At 42.3% G+C, this 23,382-nt stretch overlaps 1 protein-coding gene across 3 annotated transcripts in view; it reads left to right on the top strand.

Annotated features, from left to right (window-relative positions):
• sema6cb (semaphorin 6Cb) overlaps positions 1–23,382 on the top strand; it is a 135,058-nt gene that overhangs the window by 38,013 nt on the left and 73,663 nt on the right. For all 3 annotated transcript variants that reach the window (XM_079504244.1, XM_079504242.1, XM_079504243.1), the window contains one exon: positions 20,402–20,622. The gene's annotated coding sequence lies outside the window, so the exon portion shown is untranslated. The remainder of the gene's footprint in view (positions 1–20,401; positions 20,623–23,382) is intronic.

Below are 23,382 nucleotides of genomic sequence, written 5' to 3'. Positions count from 1 at the left end.
CTCCTCTCTCTTCTGTTTTTTACTTTGTCCCCTCTTCCTCGCTCCCCGAGTCCCTAGTGACTGAAAGATTGTGAGTGACGTTTAGCAACTGCTGGTTGGGATTTTGGGGAGAAAGCCCTCTTTTTTTTTTTCTCCCTCCCGCTTTTAAAGGACATTTGTGTCTCTTCCGAAAACATATTGTGACACTAAGACGTTTCGTCTTAGTGTCTGGCAGTCAGTGTGTAAACCATTAAACTCCCAATTCCTTGGACAGGCTTTTGTCTGTTCCTTAACTCTCATTCTCCTTACTCGCTCTACATTCTCCCCTGGCATTCAGCTGGTAAACAGAAAAGCATTGCGTTTTCACTTTCCCCAGGGTGGATAACTCCTGAATCAATGCCTTGACTGCTGCGCCATCACCACCACCTTCACTTGTACCGTACCTCCGTTTCAGTTCTGTAGCTGTTCCGCGAATGGCTCACACATGCAATCTTAGTCATTAGCCCTGGGATAAATACTGTATGCTATTTGAAAGAGGATTAAAAAATATCCCTTCAATTTTATATATCGACTCATGCCAGCCCAGTACTATATCCCAATAAAGCCAATCCTTTTTTTGTACCTTAGCAGAGGAGTGATTCATTTTCCAATCCGTGTGTGATTAATTTGGGGTGAATTGTAAGGGAAGCAATTATTATTTCAAGTAATTTTAGGTATTGCTTAATATTCAGTGATAACCCCAAGCCATTTTTTAGCTACTATATTAACTATAAATCATGAAAAGTGGTAAGGGTACAAAAAGCTCGGCCAGAAACTTGATTAAGAAAACCATTGCTCATGATGAAACTTGTATGATTTATATGGGCAGTGTAAACTACATTTATATAGGCAGTGTGAACTACACACATCATAATTTTTGCCCTACGATTTTCAATTCCTATGGTTGTACGAATTCTCCAATCAATCCAATCACTCTAACGATGCATCCTTATCACCATCCCTGCCCTTCTGAGGCTGTGAAACCATTCTGATAACGAGCCCTGCCATTCAAAAGGCCACTGCATTGTCAGTGTCACGTCTCATTTCAAACAATTCTGATACTTATTTACACTAATCTTCGGCCCAAGTCCATGACCCGTGATTTCTGTTGTATTTGGCTTCCCTGGTCCCTTATCGAGACCTTTTTCTGTAAGCTTCAAATCTTTCGGATGCGTTTTGTAAGAAGAGCAAAGGTTCTATCAGAGAGGATGTACCAAAAATCAGTTACAGTGAAGTTCTGTGTTACTGTCCATTTTCTATTTTCCTTCCTCTACTGCAACCTCGTTTTTGTTAGCTAGATCAATCTTGTTTCCACACAATTGCGCAGATTGTAATCTCATTCTAGCAAAGAAAGCCCGACTTGAAATGAAGCCATTCATCACAGAGTAAACAGCGGCACAGAATGTCTAAGAGAAAGAGCAGGATCATTTTGAAAGAAAAGGGTTCGGGTAAGAGAACAAAATAAAATTGCTATTGGAATGACAAACCCTGGCACCCATCGGTCCACACAAGTCAATGGAGCCCACTGCCGTCCCTGCCCTCCTCCATGAGGATGTGACATTTAAGAGAGAGGTGTTCTGTTTTTCCAGTGCTAATTAACATTCCACATTATGTGAACTACAGATGCCCTCCGTGCTAGTTCTGGCTCAGGAGCTCTGTCTGTCTATTTATTCCTACACAAGCACTACTTCCTCTAAATGTAACTGGCTCTCACTGACTGTCTCCTCATGCCCCACAGTCTTTATTGTCTGATGATGCGCACATGTCTCTGCCAATATACTGTCAAATGTTCGGATGTGGTCAGTCTATTTGCCATTGCCAGTGGTGTTAGGCGGCAGTAACCATGGTGATAGTGGCAGGCATACATTTTTAGATGTGACAGGGTCTCCAGGGTACCATGGATCTGACTACAGGAATCGGAATTGCAGTCCATGTGCAACGACTTTGAGAGAACCTTTTTGAGGGGCGCTAGCCTCTCCAACGTCTAGCTTTTGGAAATTATGGCAGCCAAGTCTATGGACTTTCTAATGTTTGTTCAGAGCACTTTAAACAAACATACCGGTAGTACAACGTTAGTTAAAAACCCCTCACTTCCCACAAGTGTGATTTTGTTCCCCTTTTATGATGGAGCACAAAACCGAGCTGAAAGAACGTGACAGGAATTCGTCGTAATGCTGTGTAAACAAAGATGGCTGCTGCCATGTAACTTGCGTTGTGTGTATTGATGGGGCAGAGCTTACAGTACATCACCACCTGATGACACACTTATGATTTCAGTATGAAAGTATCATTACATTATCACCTCAGTGCATCAAGTGATGATTTAAGATATTTTGGGGGGGGGTTATGCATTGGATTGGATAGTACAGTTGCGATAGAAAGGAAACGGGGAGAGAGACAGGGAGCAAACGTGCAGCAAAGTTAACCCCCTTATGGCTATTGACATAATTGACGTAATCGTTTAATCCCCTGTAATCGGGAGCTTAATATAATAAAATGTAGCAACTTTTAGCTTGTTTGGCCGACATAATCTACCTAAAACCGGCCGAAATACGTGCATGCACGGTCGATCACGCGCGCGGTCTTTATGTGCATCGCTGCGTAAAATGCGATATTTTGGGCTTGATTAGAGCTTAATTTGACTTAGTTATTAAAATCAATAGTTATTAAAATCAACGATGATCGCTTAGCATCTGATAGTGCTGCACAGTCCAAAGCTAGTACCGGATGTTATTGTTGTTGTTGTACCTTAAACCGGAAGTGACATCGCCAGATTTGCTCTATTTGGTCAAAATCGGCATAATGGTGACGTTACCGCCACCATCAGGACTGGGTATAATACTATAGGATTGCCGTGTGAGAATGAGATGTAGTGTGTATATCACAGATTTTTCTATTGGCATTAAAATGACGAATTAAACATATGAATAGTGCAGGCAGAAGGCACAATCCACTGTTAATTAGGCTGGTCATAAGCCAGTTAATCAGGCTCGGGAATCGAATCCGAAGCATTAGAGCCTGTATGTGGTATGCGCCTTAACCGCTAGGCCATGGGTGGCCTAGCGGCCCATAAAATCATAACTTGGATATGATAACAAAGTTCAAGTGGTCTTACTCCACCACTGCCATATACTGTATATTTGTATAATGTGCTTATAAACAAATCATTGAATTCTCCTTACAGGGTCTTTAAATATTTTCATATGTATTTGTAGGATAATCCACGACAAGCTGTGTTAAAACATTTTTAATGGAATATTTATCCAGACCATGATCTTGTGTGTGCGTGTGTGGGTGGGCTGGCAAGACACTGAACCCTACATTGCCTCCAATGAGTCGGTCGGTGTGAGCTTGCCACCATCAACTGTTTGCTGCTTCACCTCCCAATGTATGAATGAATGAACCATTGTAAAGTGTTTTGAGCACTACAAAAATGCCATTCATTTATTTGTTTTAGCTAGTGGAGATGACCGAATCATATATGCCTAGGCATCAACTCAGAACCTTGAACAATAGAGAGTAAACATGAATGGTAACGAGTGGTGGGGGTAGCTGTCAGTCGTGTGAAAGATGGATGACACACAGAGACCAGGCTGAAAAAGTGGGACAGCTCTCTGAAGGACAACAGAGTGAGGCAGGGCCAGGCCCAGGATACCGAATAGCCTCTATTTCTAGTTGTCTGCACCATTAGAATTGGTGACATGAGCAAATCTGTTCGAGGATTGCTCTCACATCGACTTGCAGCACTCACACTTGATGATTGTTACAGTATATAATCTGCTAGTTAGGCCAGTGATTCTGAACCTAAGTTTGATATGCAAAAGGCCATGGATCCACATTTAATAATTATGATTATGTATTTTTATTATTAATTTTCATCTCTGGGACCTCAATCTATACTAGAATCCTCAGACACATTAAGGGTCTATTTTGTTCCTAACTATTAATCATTTAGCTCGGGATCCTCCAGAACCTGCTGCAGAACACAAATTGAGAACCACTGCATGTGTTAGGATGTTTAGTATTTATCATGTGCATCAGTTCAACTAAACCTTCTGTTGACGTGTATTTCCAGCAGGCGTCTTTGGAGAGTATCCACATTCATAATCAATTCCTGTGACATTTGATTGTCTTTGATAACCATGACTGTGTGCTCAACCTTAACTGAAACCTATCCTCTCAGTCGGCACTGGCCTCCGTGGACTGTCTCCACTAATCAATTCCTCCGGCCCATCTGTCTGCCAGGCTTACTCACAGAGGCGCGCAGTTGGAAAGACGAACCCTCGCGGCAGGAGTCTTCATTAAACCAATCCTCCCCTCCACCACCTCCTCGCCCTCCATCTCCTCCTCACCCTCCAGCTCTCCTCAGGCCTGAACAAAGTTAATGAGAAGATTCGATCGTACCACATCCACCCCTCCCATCTCCCTTCCTCTATTCCCTGACTTCCCCATCCCCTAATCCCTGCCACCGTCTTGCCTCTCTCACCATCTTGGCTATTATCCATTGGGATAAAGATTATTGCTGGTAGGGCCCCACCTCCATGCCTGTCCCTCTCCCCCTTGCCTCTTTAGCATTGCCCCTACTTTCGATTCCCTGCAAGGTTAAGGGTGGAGGACTTTGTGTGGTAGTTGTTGGGGGGGCTGTGTGGCTCAGTGTTTTCCCAGAGAAATGGATTTACAGTGATTGATGGGATCAGCAGAGCTCTACAGGACTCAGCCTGTAGCTGAATCATACCATTAAACAAATTTTGTGGGCATAGCAGAGCCTTTGTGCTTTGTGCCCAAACTTGAGACCTGACTCGTAGAGTGCCCTGCCAGGACATGCATGCCAATTATCCCTGCAGACTTGCCAAGAAGAGTGAAAAAGCAAGAAAATAAAGAACTATTTGCTTACTTGCTGAGGCAAACAGATTACTTAAGCATCGTTGTTATTCAATGCTGTAGGTCACAAGAACACTCACACTAGGCAGTATTCTATGAAATATCTCTGTATTCATTAAATTGCACTTCGTTCAGTCTTACGTTGTGCATGAGTTACTTGATGGATGGGTTAATGTCTAAATATCTTTTCAGTTATGAGCAGGTTTTGGGCTGTATATTTATTTTGCTATTATCTATTGAGCTTCTCTTCCACATGCACCTGTCCTACATGCAAAACAAATACTTAACCGAGAAATATTAATGTATATTATTAAAGTTTGTTCACGCCTTGAAAAGGCTTAAGAACTTTAAGAAATCCACCTATTTTCCTTAGAGTCAGTAATTATCTTAATATAAGCAAAAATATCACCAGTACTCATGCAATTACATGAAATTTACATGGACATTATTATCCATGGACATTTCATGAGTGCTCGTGATCTTTTTAGCTAATGTGAGTTAAAGTTGGTTATCTCTTAACTGTCCATGCCAGAAAACGTAGCCTCCGTTATTTGTCGGGAAGTGCCAAAATGCGTAGCCTACGTTTATTCAGTTGTATAAATCAGTGTTTGATTCGATCTAGTGGAAAGACTACTCACATTAGCTTCGGGTGGCTATCTGTTGTTAGCTTAGACAGTGGACTGCGCCATCTTTGATTGTGCGTGCACGCTTTCAGTTGCTTTAGTCTCCAAATGCCCCTCCCAGGCGGCATTTCTGGTCAAAACAACGCTTATTGCTTATTGTGAGCTTATTGGCGGTCGTAGTAATGACGCCGGCCAGTACTGATCATGCTCCAGGCAGACGATAACATCCGGTAGAGACAACACACACACCATTAAGCTAACACAACAAACAGTGTTTTGGATCTTCAAAATAAGGGTTGAACGGGGCGTTATCCTGGCATGTTATTATTTAATCCTGGCGGAAATTGTGTTAATAAACATAGGCAGTACATGATAGTACCAGCTTATTGTATGTGATGATGCTGTCGAGCCTATAGTTTATGCATTAAAGGTATATTCAGTGATTTCACTTAATTCAAATATCACTTATTTTTTTGATTTGTTGTGATAATCCTCCCTACTATAGAGTGTGCTGACCATATAAGGAGTTCCTCCCTGTCCCCAGTTAACCCCTGGGGTCAAAAAAACCCATTTTGGCTAGGTGGCCCAGCCTTCATCCAATCAGGATAGAGAGGGGCCTTCCACCAATCACGATCGAGCGGGGGCGGGCCTTGGTGTGCGTGCTGTTGGCCTGTCGCGTGTCCCCCCCACTGTATAGTGCTTCTTGTTACCGGGGCGGAAATCACCCAAATCACTGAATGCTCCTTTAATGTTGACCTTGGTTTTACATATAAGATTAGCCAAACGTCACATGATGACATTATTTTTTTTTTGTCCATGCCGAAAAGTCAATTTGGTGCCTTTACAGCTCCCCATTATTAGTCAGACAGTGGGGTTCATGGCAGTAGCATGCAACCTGGGACCTACGCTTTAGGCCTGGCATGCATTAAGATGAATAGAACCATCGAACTGTCAGATGATGAATGTGGGCTGCAGGAGAGGCTCTCTGCTATGTAAAATAGGCACTTGCAGACATGGCACTTTCATCCATCAGATGGGGACTGCTGTAATTCCATTACAATACAGAAAGTGGAGCCGCCGTGTCGATGCAGCACACAGACACTGTTGTTTTCTCCTTTCAATGCTGTTTTGAGACTTGTCCACCGCCGTAGAAATGTCTTTTTATTAAATGTTTAGGGCAATGATGGCCTTTTGTATGTTGAGAGCTTCCTCAAACGTATCCCTATTATGTTCACACACAGGTGTAAAGTTACCTTACCCTAAACCCTATAATTTATTGTATCCTTTCAAGGCTCAAGCAAACACCACCATTATCAACGTCTCCATTCAAAAGGACGCTTAGCTCAAATCTCTCATTCACACACACTGTGCCCACAAGGGCCTGGCCTGGTGTAGCGTCGCAGCGCTTCTCTACAGCAGCCCGGCCCTGCTTAGTTGACACTTGACGTGTTGTGGGAGATGAGGTTGGCACCGTGCAACATCCCTAATGGAATGCTAGTTCTTTTGCTGGTGCTTACGGATGTGTTACATCAGGAGTGGGTCGACTCTTAGCGAGCACAGGAGGTGGAGGAGGCACACAGCGTGAGAGCGTCAGTGGAACGCGGCAAGTGTAATCTCCATGCGACGGAGCGCGGGAGAGAGAAAGGAAAGTCGGATTTTTCTCTTCTAATATTCTGCTCTTTTGCTTTCCTGTCTCTGTCACCCCCCAACTTCTCATCTCGCCTTTCATTTATTATTATGCAACATTTCTCCCCTCCCCTTTCTAATTATTATTGTAGATGGTCTGTATTTGTTAGCGATCACATCCCTGTACCTACGTGTCTACACCTATGTTCTACCACCCCTTGTGCTCCTCTCCCTCCCTCTAATTCTCTCAGCATGTAGTCGTTGAGTCGTGGCGTTGGTGAGAGGTGTGGTGCGCCCCAGCTGTTTTGGCAGATAAGCCTCAGCCTGCCCGCCTGCATCCCTGCTGCTTGTCAGCAGAACAGGACTCGCACTGTCACCGTTATTCAGTCGGCGTCGCTAGGCTGCCGTTGCAACCGAGCCACCATGACCGCTTCGCCACCTCCGTTTCTCATCCATGAGAGAATCATGGAGAGGATCCAAAAATCTCCTTTTAAAATGAAGAAGTTAAACCGTAGTGCTGCGAAAACCCCCAGAGGAATATTGGGCTGCACCGGGTCACATCCAGCTCAAGAAGGGATGTGACCACTTTGGGGTACACCGCTGTTGGTAAAAACTGGATCAGATTGTGGTTCTGAAGCGCTGTTGTGTGCACAAGCCTCCAGTTTTGTGATTTGCTGTTGCCACTAATCATGGAATTCCAGCTTTGTCTTTTGAGGTTCAGTTGGTTTGGTGCTTCCTCCCTGATACAGTCCTGATGGAATGGTGTGAAGTGTTTCCAGCCAGGTGGAAGCTGGTGAATTTACAGCACACTGGGGGCCAGAGTAATATTTCCGTACCCAGAGTTAAAGAAGCGATTGCTTGGTGAAAAGTGCCTTGTAAAAGGTCAATAAACAATGGCCTAGTTATTGTGTGGCAGATTGAAAAGGAAGTGCGTGCGTGCGTGCGTGCGTGCGTGCGTGTTCAGTTGCAGCCCATTCTTTCTGTTAAGCCCGCTCAGCGGGTCTTCCAGCTGACCTGTCAGTGTTAGTCAGTGGTGTGAAATGGCCATCCACAGGGCTCACCTGGGGCCCAGCTACCTCCTTTAGCTGTTCCTTTCACCTATTGGCCGTTCTGTTCTGGGTCGGTTCAACTTCTCAGTAAAAGACTGTGACAGTGTGAGTCCTGCTCTGCTGTTTTTTTGGTGTTTTCTTGGTTATTTATTCTTCTACACTTTTTCCTTCCTTTGGGTTTGTTGCACCAGACTTTCCAACATTCAATCACTGCTGCACTTTCTCACTACCTCACTCTGTCACTCTCTCTCTCTCCATGCAAGGTTCAGTGTTTCCTGTTGATGCCATCTGCTTGAGGGAGATGGAAAACAGAGCAGAGAGACTTGCTTTCATAGACTATTGAATACATTCAAGGAATAGGCTATCTCAACAGATCATCTTGCTTTCTGTGGTTCTTAGTCATATCTGATACTTTTACACCATGTACAAAGTTTGCCAACAGGAAACATCCTTCTTGTCGTACTGCTCACTTCACTTTAAATTTGCCAGTGGAAGGCAAGCCTTCGTGTTTTTGTGCTTGTATTCACCATCTGTGAACATTTTAAGAAGTGCAGTGTACCTTGCCTTTGACAGTGGAGCAATAATCGATAATGATGTGGATAACGACCTAAAAGTGGCAACCCCACATTTCCAGGCAAATTGCAGGACCAGAGCAGGAGTGGGCCTAAACAACCCGTTGGTTTCCAGGAGTACTTACTCATCATGAGATCATGCTAGGATAAGAGCATCACCATCCCAGCCCATCCTATATCCCTCATTGCTCATTCAACCAACATGATGATGACGTAAAACCTCACCCCAGTCATTAAAGAGCAAACCTCCAATGGAATATGAACACTGGCGTTCATGAATTATGTTTGCTAAGAGCTCCATATGAGTAAAAAAAAAAGCATGTGCTTTTGGTGTGATGTATTTCTGACCCAGTGTGCGCAAGAGCATTGTCAATAATTATGTAATGGTTCACTTTGGAATCATTACAAAACGTTTAGAAGAGATTGTGGAACATGACGTGTTAGATGCAATCCTCTCAGAACCTCAGCCCGGCATACGCTGTGTATCTTTTATATTTGCTCCCTAGCTGCACCAAGTTCTGGTGATTTGATTTGGAGTTTATTTATTTTTTACAGCTACGTATTTCTATTCAAAGACATTCCTTGAGCTTTGTTTACAAAGTCTGTAGGTGAGAGTTTGGTTCACCTACATAAGTAATAACTGGGCTCCTTAGAAGTAAAAATATGTTATTCTAGACATCAACAATTGATGTGCTTCTGGGTCAAGTCGCAGAGGGAAATATTGTTTTCCAGTTCCAACAGAAATAAGACTCAGTAATGGGATGAGGCGAGCAAGAAAACAAAGGGAGTGGGGAAACCTTAGCTTTTCTAAACCCAATACCAAAACTCTAGAAATCGGTCACTGTCGGTCACTGCCACAGTTACTGTAAAATCAACTTCATATTTTCCAGTTTGCAATATAATATTACATAGATTTGCTACTAGGGAATATTTATGTGCATACGGTTTGTGATCCTGACCATAGGTGGTATAATGTTGTGATGCTTTGCAAAAACTAGGAGATTACAGAGTTTTCCAAAGAGTCATGTATTTATAGCAGGGTAATCAACACAATGCATTTAAGTGTCAGACCTGTCTTGTTAAAGGCCAGGGTTTGTCACACGACACAAGTGTATCGAGAACTTTAATACACAGCACAATCTTCAGTGTTAATTTATCCTTTTTTTTTTAACTGAGTGTACAAATGTAACCAGATTGACGTGTAAGGGTTCAGTTGTATGCTCCGGGTTACATTAAAACTTAGAATTGTACAGTGTAAAACTGTAAATGTAGTGTTTTGTAATTTCACATCCTCGTGGTTGACTTGATGCTACACTGACAGTGGCTAGAAAGGAGAATGTCACTCCACAGGAAATGTCATCGTATGCATTCAGTACCTGCCTGAGGAATGTGGCCCTGCTCTTCACTCTGACGTATACTGTCTGATAAGTGCTTGAAGGTAAAACCACTTAAACCAGAAGGGCAAGAGAGAATTTAAGTTAATATATACTGTACAGTGTACATCATTCATGTTTATAAAAGTAAAAGTTCCATCATCCGTCTTATGCTTAAAATAAAACCTGCTACATTAATATAACATATATATATATATATATATATATATATATATATATATATATATATATATATATATATATATATATATATATATATAATACACAAGTGATTAAGTTTCCTGGTTTTACCGCTATTATATTGGAGATTGACTGCTCATAATGTGTTGGAAGGTGTGGTCAAAAGTGAAAATGTTCAACCAAAGTCATTGTAATAACCTTTCTGATGTGAAATGACTTCCATGAATCAACCTAGTGTGCTGCAAGACAATTTATATGCTGTCTTTAGATGAGTTGGCCCATGGGGCTACAGTATGTGTGCTGAAATAAAAATGCTTTATCTGTCATCATTTTTCATTACGATCCAACTGCTTCCAGATCTGCAGCCCGAACTGTGGCCTTTGAACATTTTATCTTATCACTTTCACAATCGTCTATGAATTTGAAATGTAATCATGTCTTGATATAACCTAAAATTACCCCCCTAGAAAACAGACAGGCTGAACAAGTTGTGAACAGGCCATCCATGTATAGCAGACTATCCAAGGTATTTTCAGACGATATGAAATTCCATCGAACGTATGGATGCAGTGTTTACTGAAATGCCTTATGCACCAAGAACAGGAGCTTAGGGGGTGTATCTGTCGGGAACAAAACAACGGATGGTGTTGACAAGGCAACAGGAGCTCATTACTTGGCCATCTATGCTAGTTCACGGTCGTCCATTGATGGGTGCCGGCAGTTAGGATTGAGGGGACAGAAGGTTATACTCCCGTGATTCAGCAGAGACGGTAGCATGAGGAAAATGCATCCATGGAAATGACACATCTGGGCTGTAATCAGGATTACCTGTCAGTTTTGTCCTCCTTAGGCATACCGGTATGTGCATCTGAGGGTTACGTGTGCCACATGAGACGAGATAACGACAATGACCCTGCAATCTGGGATGTCGGGTTATAACATTTGTGCAACAGGCATGGCAAAGGCATGCGTACATCTGATCTAACCAGTCACCCACTGGTTGGTCATTTGGATGCCATAGAGTCCAGCATGTCTTTCTCTTGCCTTTCTATAAAGGTAGGTAGGTAGGTATAGATTAGAATAGATACTTTATTGATCCTGAAGGAATTGTTAATTATTGTTTATATAACAGTGGCAGTGCACGAAATGGCGTACAACCAAGTATTAAGGCAACCCTTAATACTGGTAACCATAGCTGCTAGTCTAGGGCTTTCACTTCTAGTGATTTTTGGTTGTATTTAAAAAAAGAAAAAAAAAACGATGTACATTGGTGACTATAACTATAATGTAGCTGATCTTGAGGCCTACAAAAACGGGGGGAAAAAATCTTATCAACTAGTCAACTAGTACCAACAAGGTCGACTAGTGGATTCACTAGTCGACTAGTTGAATAGTCGACTAGTTGCTTAAAGCCCTAGTAGCTGCATGGTAAAGCAGGGTCCCCGACTCCCTGCAGATCCTCAACAAATTGTAAAACATAACAGTCAAACCCTACAGTAATATTAGATTATTATTATTTTAAGATGAAAGCATATTTGAATTGGTCAAACTATCAATAGCATACATGTTAAATAAACCCTATTGTTTTCATGCTTTCATAAAAACAAAGGTTAAGGCCTGAATCTGCAATTTCTTCAACTGGTTGACTGTGGGGGCTACTGTGGGGGGGCTCCTTTCACGCAGTTTTACAATTCTTTACAGATTGAGTTGTGAGAATTTCGTATGACTTACATTCCGGGGCATAAAGGTAGACTGCATGTGATAAAGATACAACAGCGAAGAGCCTTCCAGAGCCGTTTGCAAAGGTTATGTTTCAACAACAGAAGCTTGAAGGACAACACTCGTGTTGCTCGCGTTTGTTAGATCCACATCCTCAACATACCGGTAGTATTTGTACAGTAAAATTACTTCCATTTTAAGAGCATACAAATGTGTACAAATGTTTACTTTCTTTGCAATGATGCCTACTTTGGAGGATGTGTTCTGCCAGGCATACTGTATACAGAGTGGTGCCTGTTGTGTGCTCGTAAACTTACTTACTTGCATGCATACTAGGGCATTAAGCAACTAGTCGACTAGTTTACTAGTCGACTAGTAAATCCACTAGTCGACCTTGTTGGTACTAGTTGACTAGTTGATAAGAAAGGAGAAAAAAAAGTTTATTTCTTTTTATTTTCCCCCCGATTTTGTAGGCCTCAAGATCAGGTAGATTATAGTTATAGTCACCAATGTACACAGTTTTTAAATGTACAAATATTTATTTCCAAAAGAATATATATATTTTTTTACATAATAGGTAGTTAAACAACTAGTCGACTAGTAAACTAGGCAACTAGTAAAAATGACTAGAAGTGAATGCCCTAATGCATACTGTATATAAATCCAAGAGAGAGGAAATAATTTCAGCCCAAATTAAATAGTTCATTACTTTACAAAGATTTGTTCCCCCTAGTCTACAATCACATTTGGCTGCAGACATTACCCTACAGAAGTGACCTTGACGTAAAATATAATCTCTTGAGCATGAGCACTTTTGTAATTTGCATTCAGGTGTGGCAGTTTTTTGTTTGTTATTATAAACACTATCAGCAAACCAAATTGACACATTTGTACCTCAGGGAGATTACAATCTTCTGCTGTTGGCCACTGAGCCGTGTACGCCTTGCTCAAGGCAGGGTAGTATAAATGCATCTTTGATTTAGAGAATGTTTATCCCTCTCTGATGTAAAAGATGGGTGTTTTCTTTGTGTTGTCGACTTGTCGTTGTACTGTAAGTTACAATTTTTAACGACCTTAAAATCTCTAATATCTGAAAGCGGCAACATGTCTTTTTCAGCTTATATTACTGTTCTGTCAGCCTCTATGACGTTTACATTTGACATTTCAATTAAGTTTTCAAAGGGACTGGACGGAGACTAATACAATTACAAACCCCACTGTTGGATAAATAATGCAGGATACATGCACAGCATGTGCCTGTGAGTGCATAAATGCTCAATTTGAAGAGTTTGGAGGAAAGGGACTGTGGGAGGGAAGACTCTTTTCAGTATAATGTGGTCTTTAATAAAGACACAGGGAACCATATTGGGAGTGTCAGTGCATGTGGCATGCAGCCTCTCCAGTGATTTATGAGTGCACTGCAAAGCTATTACATTATGGTCTCTAGTCTCGTTCTCTATTGGTGATAAGACTGGCCCACCATTATTGGAAGCACTACAGGTACATGTGTTTCATTTTGAGGGAATAGCATTGCTTTTTGATAAAATAATTAAATCGCTTGTGGTGTAGCTGTACTATAGCTTGTCTGTTTGGTTAGCATTTGTGCTCTTACCGTTTACGAGTTTGGGGGTGTATGTTTAAGGTATTTAAGAGGCTTTGAATTCCTTGCATCTACAATGAATCTGAGATTGAGCAACTACTCTGTTTTCTATGTAAAGATGAAAAACAACACATATTTCTTTGGTACAGTACACGAGGTACCTTGAAGAAAGGCAGCTTTTTCTCTCTTTTAGTATGGCATTAGTATGCATCTATTCTGAAGCAAATCTCACTTGAACAATTCAGTGGCGCAGCCAGAAATGCAGCCCAAGATGGGCCTGGCAACGGCTAGCTGGGCCGTCACGATGGGCACTTCGGCTTCATTTGCCGTATTTTCGGGTTATATTGCCTCCAGAGTGAGCCAGGCAGTTCTTATTTTTACCTTTAATTAAAGCTGCTATAAGCAATAATATGTCAAAATTTGAATGACCTTTTTTATTTTATTTTTTTGGTATTCAGACAGCCAATGGGTAAAACGCTCCCAAAAAAAATGTAGTCTCTGTGACACATCTAGGGGCCACAATGTGCATTCAAAGATTTTCCTAGAAACTTTGTCATTGGTCGATTTGCCTGTCTACTTCCTGATTGGTTAGTCATTTCGACCGTTTTTTTTTTCTCGAGCAATGACAAAGCTTCTAGCAACATCATTGAATACAGATTGTGGCCCCTAGATGTGTCACAGAGACAAAACATTTTTTTAGGACTGTTATACTCAACGCTTCTCGCCTTGGCTTTAAGGCGTCTTACTGGTGTATTTATTAAAAAACAAATGGGTTTTTTTTGTTGCAAAATCGATGAGTGGGCCAGCTCTCTATATGGGTGGTCTGCGGCTCACCCTGGCCCAGTGGCCCACCCATAACTGCGCCCCTGGAACAATTTAGGTAAACTCAGCTGTACCTCAGAGCTTTACAGCAAAAGTAAATTGCAAATCTGCAGTTTCTGAGCGGGTCTGGAAATGGTCTCGTGTTTGACGGTGGGAGAGGAGCGACAACGCAGCATGGTAGGGTTAAAGGTCACACTATAGTGTGCCAGGGCTGAAAGGCCAGTTGTCAACTGCCAATGGAGAGGAAAAAACAAAGGGGCATCAGCCGGAGTGGCTCTTTTAAAAAGGACGAGTCAGGGTCGCTTTCAATTAACGCAGCGTGCCATCGCTGCGGTAAGCCTCAGGGGCTGAAAGGAGGTGGCAAGGCACAGCCATGGGATAAGAAAATGAGAGAGGGCAGAGAGAGGAGAAAGTAAAGGAATGGAGGAGAAAATAAGAGGGTGGAGAAAGTGAAGGAAGGAGAAAGTAAGGGCATGTTTTGACAGTAAAAAAAACCGAAACAATAACAAGAGCCAACAGGAACTGCTGCTGAACTAAGTTCACCTTAACATTAGCGTATGTAGAACTGTAGGAAGTATAGCAAACGGGCGACAGAAATGGAGAAGGAAGAGAAGGGTGCAAATTGCTAAAGAAACTACAGTATATCACCCCTTCTTCTCACAGTCTATTTTCTTATTAGGTCAGCCTTTTTCCAGTGTGTAAACATTATTTTATAAAAGAGTTGCAGAGACAAAAACAGACAAGCGGGACATTTATTGCCGAATTTGCCGTAGTGATTTATTTTATTTATTTGTGGGAGTGCCTTGAGTTGACAAATGTCAACTTGCCGATGAAGCAATAAATTGCAGATGTGTCGCACTCTAGCAGGTTGTGATCAAATCTGACCACCAGCCAAAATGTAAGTAGGCAACGATAACAGTTAGTTTAGAAACTAAATCCCCTTGTCCACATACAGTCTGAAATAAACGCACAAGCTGAAAAGTAGTGTTTCTCCAGAAGCCCTTGTACACAGAAGAGGAAAGGAATAATTATAATAATGGAAGAGGGTCAATAATAACTAGATTGTTCATGGTGAGGTTAGATTTCATATCAAACCCTCCTGCAAATGCATTCCTGTAACTTTGACCAGCAAAGAAAATGTATAAAATATTACTGTGGGAATGATCGTATATGAACTCAACACCATCATGTATATGCATCACAAATCCATGTATTGTCCCAGCCCTAATGCCAGCAGAACAAAAAGTCAATATACAGTAGTATACTCTTCTTAGAGAGATGGACAGAATCAGGACTGCCTTGGAGCAAAGTGACACAGCACAGTAATTAATAGGTGTAATATCCCACTTCATCCCGACAACCCACAAAGAGCTCATTTGTGACAAGAAAGCTTAATGACCCTTCACTCTGTCAAATAATACTGATAAGGGGCTGTCTTCAATTGATTCATGTCCTTAATATAGATCACCAAATAAGCAGGGATTGTGCCAGAAAGGGAAGACCCTCTGCAGAGCTCTTTGTCAGCAGCTAAACTCCCATTACAAGTGGCATCATTATGTCAGAACTGGAAGATGGCTATGGAGAACGGACTGCATTGCGGAATAATTTTTTAATTTCGCAGATTGACCTAATTGTGTGTATGATCTATAGACTTAACAGATGTATTTATGTTTTTGTAAATTATCGATCAATAGCACAAATAATTCACTAACATACCGTTGCATAAAAGGTGTGCTCCCCCCCGAGATTGATACAAAACACTAAAAGCCCCCCCCCCCAAAAAAAATCCCAAAACTAAGCAGGATATGACTCGCCATGGTCTATTGGCACAGAGTGTGGGTGAGCGAGAGCTAGAGTGAAATGCATTCAGGTCCCTGGTTGGAGGGTATTATCCCCTAAGAAGTGTGAGGCTATTTATGTTGAGAGTGGGCGTGTGTAATGAGTGTAGCCAAACAAGCCTGCCACACAGCAATTAGACATGTACACATACATGTCTACATTCCTGCTCATAATATGCATGGACACACACTCATCTTCTCACACACATACTGAACCTAAACACATACGCATGCATGCAGCACATGTCAAATGTTTTTGACATCAAAGCACTGATTACAACGCATTACTCTGCATGGCGCAAGGCCACATCAAACATTCAAAGGTCAACAGGAAAGCACTGGGTAAGAAAAGGCATTGACAAATGTTCCTTTACCCTGTTCATTTAGCAGAGCCTTTTCAAGAAGTTTTTTTTTATTCCTCTGGACTCAAATCTCAGTATGCTACGGCTTTGATGTGGTTTATTAGTTTTATCTTCAACGGAAGGCAAGGAGATTAAGTGGAACTCAATCTTCACGCACCTCTGCTCCCCATAGCAACTGCCTCTGTTCAACAACACTATCATTACACACATTACACAAAATCGGGAGATTGTTCTTATCATGTCGCGTTTCCCAGATAGGACTAGCTAACAAGATTCATCCTCTGAAATGGGAGGAGGAAATTGTTTCGAATGAGAGCAGCACAAAACATCAGCTTGTCTTTTGGTTTGAAATGGTTTTGTCTAGCAGTCTCCGATATGTCATACAGGAAGGACTGGATGCATTAAATTCATCAGGCAATCAAGTTATATTATGTGTATGAATATATACAGTATATGCTTATTAAAGAAGCATAATGTAAGCTACTCTAAATGCAATGTATAAATCTCTTTTTGCAACAGCCCTCTTTAATCACTCCACATTTTTCAGGATGCCAGGCTCCTCTGGTTTAGTAGTTGTCAGGCCCCTAGTCTATTACTTTCTCCTACTTTCTAAAAGACAGCAATTAATCTAATTAGTAATCAATCAGCCATTGCCCCCCCGCCTCCTCTGTGCTAATGGAGGATATGACAGGCCCGGCCCCTGCATTATTAATACCTCCATTCCAGGAGCCTGGGGCCCCACCGACACCCGCAGCCAAGGGCCATTGATCACCACCACAACCCAGTGAACACTGCAAGGCCTACTGGGAAATATCTAGAGGGGGAAACGATGTAAGATGGAGAGCGAGTGGAGCCCGGAGTGTGGGAGTGGATGTGCAATGAATCTGTTTAGGAGACTTGAGGGCAATTTTTGGGCAAGGAAGGATTACAACAAATTCGCTCTTGGGAGGTTCAGTGGAGGCATAACTGTGGAAATGAGGTTTTGAGTTTGGGGTGTAAGGGGTCTGCAGGGAAGTTAAAGGAGGTGGCTCAGGCATATGAGGGATTGTACTGTGCGGTGTTAATGGGAATGTTGTGCTCCGAAAAGCTCATTTGGTTAATGGCGCTCACCTCAAAACTATTATGGCAGGATAAAGGGGCCTCTCCGTGGGACTATTTCCAGCAAATGAGATTAGAAATTATAGGTCGCCACTTAAACAGGGGTACAATGATGGCCATGTTGCCATGAAACAATCACGGCGACATTATCCTTCTTTTCCAGTGTGATACAGTATATGAGTACCCAAACCAGTACTACAACAGAAGTTACAGAACTTCATGATATATTGTTTTAAAACGGCGGCTGATCTCATTTTGGAGAATTGACATTGCAGCTACATGGTGCAGGGTGAGAGAACATCTGAGCAAAACAACAAAACTCCTCCTGCCTCTACATCTGCTGGACATAGACTGCATTGTGTGCTCTTTAACTCAATCAACCAGTTCATCCCACCTCTGTACCAGGTGCTGCTAATCAGGTGTCCATGTTGTTGATTTTGAGAACATGTCAGGAGCTGGGTGATTGTTTTCAACTAAAAGACTGCTGCGGTGTGCCATTATGCAACCGCTGAATTTTGATTACGGTAACATGAGAGTCGGTGCGAGTCAGTGTGTAATCGAGCCTAGCATTCTTTAATGTGTCTTAAGAGGTGACATCACAGCTTGGGCCATGGCTCCAGGCACCTTGGCTGGTAATCCAGTCTGGCAGTGTGCCGCGGGTTCGACTCCCGATCCCGACGGCCCTTACTGCATGTCTTCCCCCCCATCTCTCTCCCCATTTCCTGTCAGCCTACTGTATGTCCCTCCATAAAAAAATATCAAATAAAGGCGAAAGCCACAAAAAAAAACTTTAAAAAAAAAGAGGTGACATCACATGCTGTAGTTTTTTTCCCATGACTGAGACCCAATGTTATTTGGCATGGTGGCCTAAAACATTTGAACTAATACCCCTTGTTCAAAAGTAAAGATCCACCTCTATCAACTGGGGGGGGGGGGGAATAAATACAATATTATACATACATACATACATACATACAGTATATAAATAAAGTTAAATTCAATTCATTTTGGGCATGGCATTATTGTCTAAATGTCCCAAACGTTTTTTATTTTCCTATTAGGCCGTAGCCAGAATCTGTAGCTAATTGGGTGTCCATAGCATGGAAATGTTTTGGAACCCCTGCTCTACACAGGTTTAGTCACCACCATGCCAGAGCAGTGCACCCACACTGCGTTAATTAGTAATATCTAGAATGCCACTGTGGTCGTGGGTTTATAACCCTTCATTGGTTTTGCGAGACCACGATGGAACTCTGTTGAGCTCCCAGCAGCTGCAGTCAGCTGCCTCATTCAGCAGGGATTTGGAAAGCTATCCAAACTCATCTGCTGAGAGTGAGTCAGTGAGCAGACATACTTTATCCATGGCTAAGGATGTGAGGAATCGCTTTTTGTACATGACCCCCTGGAGCTTGTTGCCAACTGTGCTCCACAAGTGTGTTGTTGGAACGTTGTGTGAATTTGTCTGTCTGTGTGTGCGTGTGCATGCATGCATGTATGTGTAGAAGAAGGAACAAGAGTCATGACAGAAAATCCATTGACCACTTGTCATTAGTCAACACCAGTCATTATAGACAACCAGTGGGGGAAAAAAGTGCTGACCTTGCAAGAATGGATTGTTGGGAAGTTCATCTGTCATGCATTTTCATCAGGACGAAGGCGGATTTTCTTTGGGGAGGGTGGTTAAATCATGACAATACAGTTGGTGAGGCAAACTGGTGATGGAGTGGCTGTGGTTTAAACCCCAGATGCTCTACGTGAATCAGCCTCTGGAGAGCAAAGGCAAACTTCTGGGAAAGAAGCTTTGGAAAAGTTCTGAAAAGTCAAAAGATTTGGGAAAAGTTCCTAACAAACACAAGGCAGTGTTTTGTGTTGATCTGCATTGAACATCCTCAGGCAAAGAATGTCCACCTAATTTTGAATAATAAATGCATGCTCTATTTAGCATAAATGATGGAGTCTTATGCTATTTAGTATACAGTATTTGTTCTAACGTACTTAAATTGAATGCTCAAAGGCAATATAGTATGCTAACATTTTGTGGTTTGAGGTCTGGTTATGAGAGCTGGGTACATAGTGACTTGGCCGGGTCTCTTATCTGTTTTGAGACAGTAAAAACACACACACACACACACACACGTGCACAAAAGTTAAATGTTGTGTTTGACATCATATTTTAAAATTACTTGTGTATTGAATTATAATTACACATATTTTTGTCCTCCATAACAAACTATTAATTGCAAAAATAGGCTCTTTCATTCATTTTGTCTGATAGTTCCTTGGCTCTTCTCCCATCCTCACCATCTCATGCCTCTGACCCAGACCAGCCGCTAAACATCTGGCTCTATTTACAGCTTCTCTGCTTGTGTTAGCTGTGATGTTATGACAGCCGAGTGACTGAAGAGATTATACTAAGAGGACATGCTGCTCCCCCCCTCCATGTCTTCCTCTTCCACGGGTCAACGGTCCCGTTTGACTACGCTGCCATGGCCGCGTGGGTTGGCGGGGGGATGGTTATTAGGCAATGTGTTTGCAGCGCAGCTGTGCGCCTCCCGTTGTTTGACACACTGGGTCAGCACTGCTGTAGAACGCTTATGTTTTCTTTGTTTGTTCTTACAGGAAGTTTGCTGAGGATTGCAGAACTTTTTGGAGGAAGAAAACTCAAAGGGGGGTTCTCACCCCTTTTTGGTCATCTTCAAAACTAGTATTCTGTCACGCCACTCCCCTCCATGACACCACGGTCATCTCTGGTGATCAGTGGGATGAACTGAAGATTAGCTGGATCCTCAGAAGCTCTATCCATCTATTGAGAGAATAAAAACACCGCCCAAAAACAGACGGTAAGCTAAACTTCTTGTATCTGTTGTATGTTCTTCAGCAACCGTACTTAAACTTTCACAACTGTAATGTCCTTCCACACTGTCCGATGATTTATTTCATTTGTTGATGAAGATGAGCCATTCCTGTATGAAAATACAAAAAGATATACCACTCGTTACAACTACTGACTTTGAATTTAGAAAACACTGAATGGGTGCCTGGTGGCATAGCCAGTGGGTGCAGAGTCTGCACACAGACCATATACCGTATGCTTCTTGTGAGCATGCAGACCCGGGTTTGAATCCAACCCCCTTCTTGCCTTTGCGTGTCTCTCCTCTCTCTCTCTGCACTCTGAAATAAAGCGTTCAGTACAAATGCTATCAAAAAATAAAGACCTTAAAAGAAAGCGACAAAAAGAAGATAACGCTGAATGACATTATATTGGTGTACTATAATTTCAAGTTGCAAAGCTCAAATTAGCCACTATAATGGATTAACGTGGCAAGCGAGCTGATTGTCTCCTAATGGCTTTCAGTATTAACACCATGGCTGATTGTATAAGCCTCCACTGGTCATGATTATTGAGTGCTATTCTCATGTGGAGAAAAAGATCTTCAGAGCTTTCAATCAAAGCTACACCTAACCCACCCAGGAACACTTACCTCATGGAATGCTTTATGTAGCATTGTTTTTTTTTGTAGTCTGAAAGAGTTTTTTCCTACACAGGCGCTCTCTTTTGACTGTGATATGACGGTGTAAGGTTCACGTTGGAACACCCTTCCTTTCATGCTCTTTTCAAAGCACTGTCATTGTACTGTTATCCCTCCTTTGGCTGGCCGTATACATGCAACACGGGACCATTGTGCAGCAGTCAAAGTGAATGCAAGGCAGCCAATTGCATTGCTTTTCACGAGCAGAGAGCTCGGAGTGAGGGGAGTTTGGAAAGGTTATATAGGGGTGATGTGTGGGAATTGGCCCAGTGGTGGCATGACGGCTTGTGGCTGGGCACTGATGTGGGCAGCCATTTTCTGACTGTCATTGGTGACACAAAAATGTATCAAGGGGAGGAAGTGAGGGTGTGTATGTGGAAACTGTAGTTGCAGTATGGTGTGAAATGTGAATCATTATTAGACCAAACTAAATAGAGGAGCTTAAGTGCCAAAACTGTGAGTGAGCATTAGAGAGAGAGAGAGACTTTCTCTGGCATCGCTTTGGTATCTTCTCAGAAGCTCTCTGGACAATATAGGCACTGTCTCCCTCCCACCAAGAGTGAGGCACCAGCTTAAATGTGTGAGATTCTATTCATAACTTGAATGCCTTACTGAAAAACTGTTGTATAGAAGACTATTCCTTGAACAATGAACAATAATAATAATAACCAACAATGGCGACTTCAGACATCTATTTTTACGATTTGGCTCTGTAGAAACTAGCCATCTAGAAGAGGGTCTGACTAAGTCTGTCTGTGCAGTTGTCTGGGGCAAATCTTGCAAACTGCTGGACTGACAAAAAATGTCTTGTGCGTTCTGCCAGTAGACTAAGGAAGAATCTCTTCATTAATTTCTTTCATATGTTTTATATTTTTGACAGGCGCTAGCCCCTCCAATGTCTGGCTTTCACTTGTGACGTCAATGTCTGCTTTAAAGGAGAGGTCAAACGCTAGATCTCCTCTTCAATATTATTTTTTTCTTTCCATGGAGAATAACTCCACGTCGCTCCACGTCGTTTGACCGGTTTGAACCCGTCTACCTTTCTTAAAGCCGCACGTCATTTTATTCAAATTGATTGTGCAAAACCTGACAGCACATGAACATAATTGTAATGATCTGTGAATTATTATTTCGTTATACTGCGAAAACTAGAGTTCTCAACAGGCCTGAAATTTAAGGCCCGGCCCTACCATACTAATTAGCACACATTTTCCGCCCTACCCAGCCCGAAAACGTCAATAAAAATTCCCAGACCTGTAGTTTCAGTGCTTCTCGCCCTCAGGGTGTCTTACTGGTATCATACCTCATTGATACAGAAATCAGATGAATAGATGCCCGACGTCACAGGCTGGCCATATTGGTGCCACGCCATTATGATGTGGATCGTGAGATGATTTCAATCATTGTATTTGTACATTTTCATTCCCTCTTCATTGCCAGAAATGAAGATTTTTTGTCCTCACTTTCCCATTACCTTCACTCGTCCCTACCTACCTTTTTCCTGGCGGCATCCTCTTCCTCATTGTTAAATGAGACCATGGCTACACTTGAATGTGCTGTGACAAATTGGCACAGAGGAGACAGATGGCGATGGGGAGGAGGCTGGTTGTCACACCGCTTGCCATGGTGACATGAATTGAACTCACCACGCGGAGCAGCCACACATGCTCCATTTGCCTTGTGGGAGGGTAACACACTGTGGTCGTACACTCCATGCCACGCAGTGCTGTACATGATCGGGAACCAAGACTTTCTATTTGCACAGCTTGCTGTGTTTGCCTTGTTTACCCATGGTGCTCTGAACTGCTTGGCTGAAATTCCCCAGGGTGCTTTACATTTAGTTGTGATGCCTGGTGAGATGGTAGTTTGCCTATCAGTTGTGTTGCTGCTGATTAGACCTTATCCTTTAGATGTGAACATATCATGCAGGGGTGAAGTGTTTGGTTAACACATTAGCATGTTCTCACATTAACAACAAGTGGCCTTTGAATCTTTTTTCAGTGTTAATTGATGAGATTTTCTTTCCTTTAAAATTGGTGTGTGAACATTGTGGGCGGGAGGATGGGATAA

The sequence above is a fragment of the Electrona antarctica genome (assembly GCF_951216825.1).
Source record: "Electrona antarctica genome assembly, chromosome: 6".
NCBI lineage: Eukaryota > Metazoa > Chordata > Actinopteri > Myctophiformes > Myctophidae > Electrona > Electrona antarctica.
The sequence above is the reverse complement of the archived record's forward strand: the minus strand, read 5'-3'. Positions and strand labels throughout refer to the sequence as shown.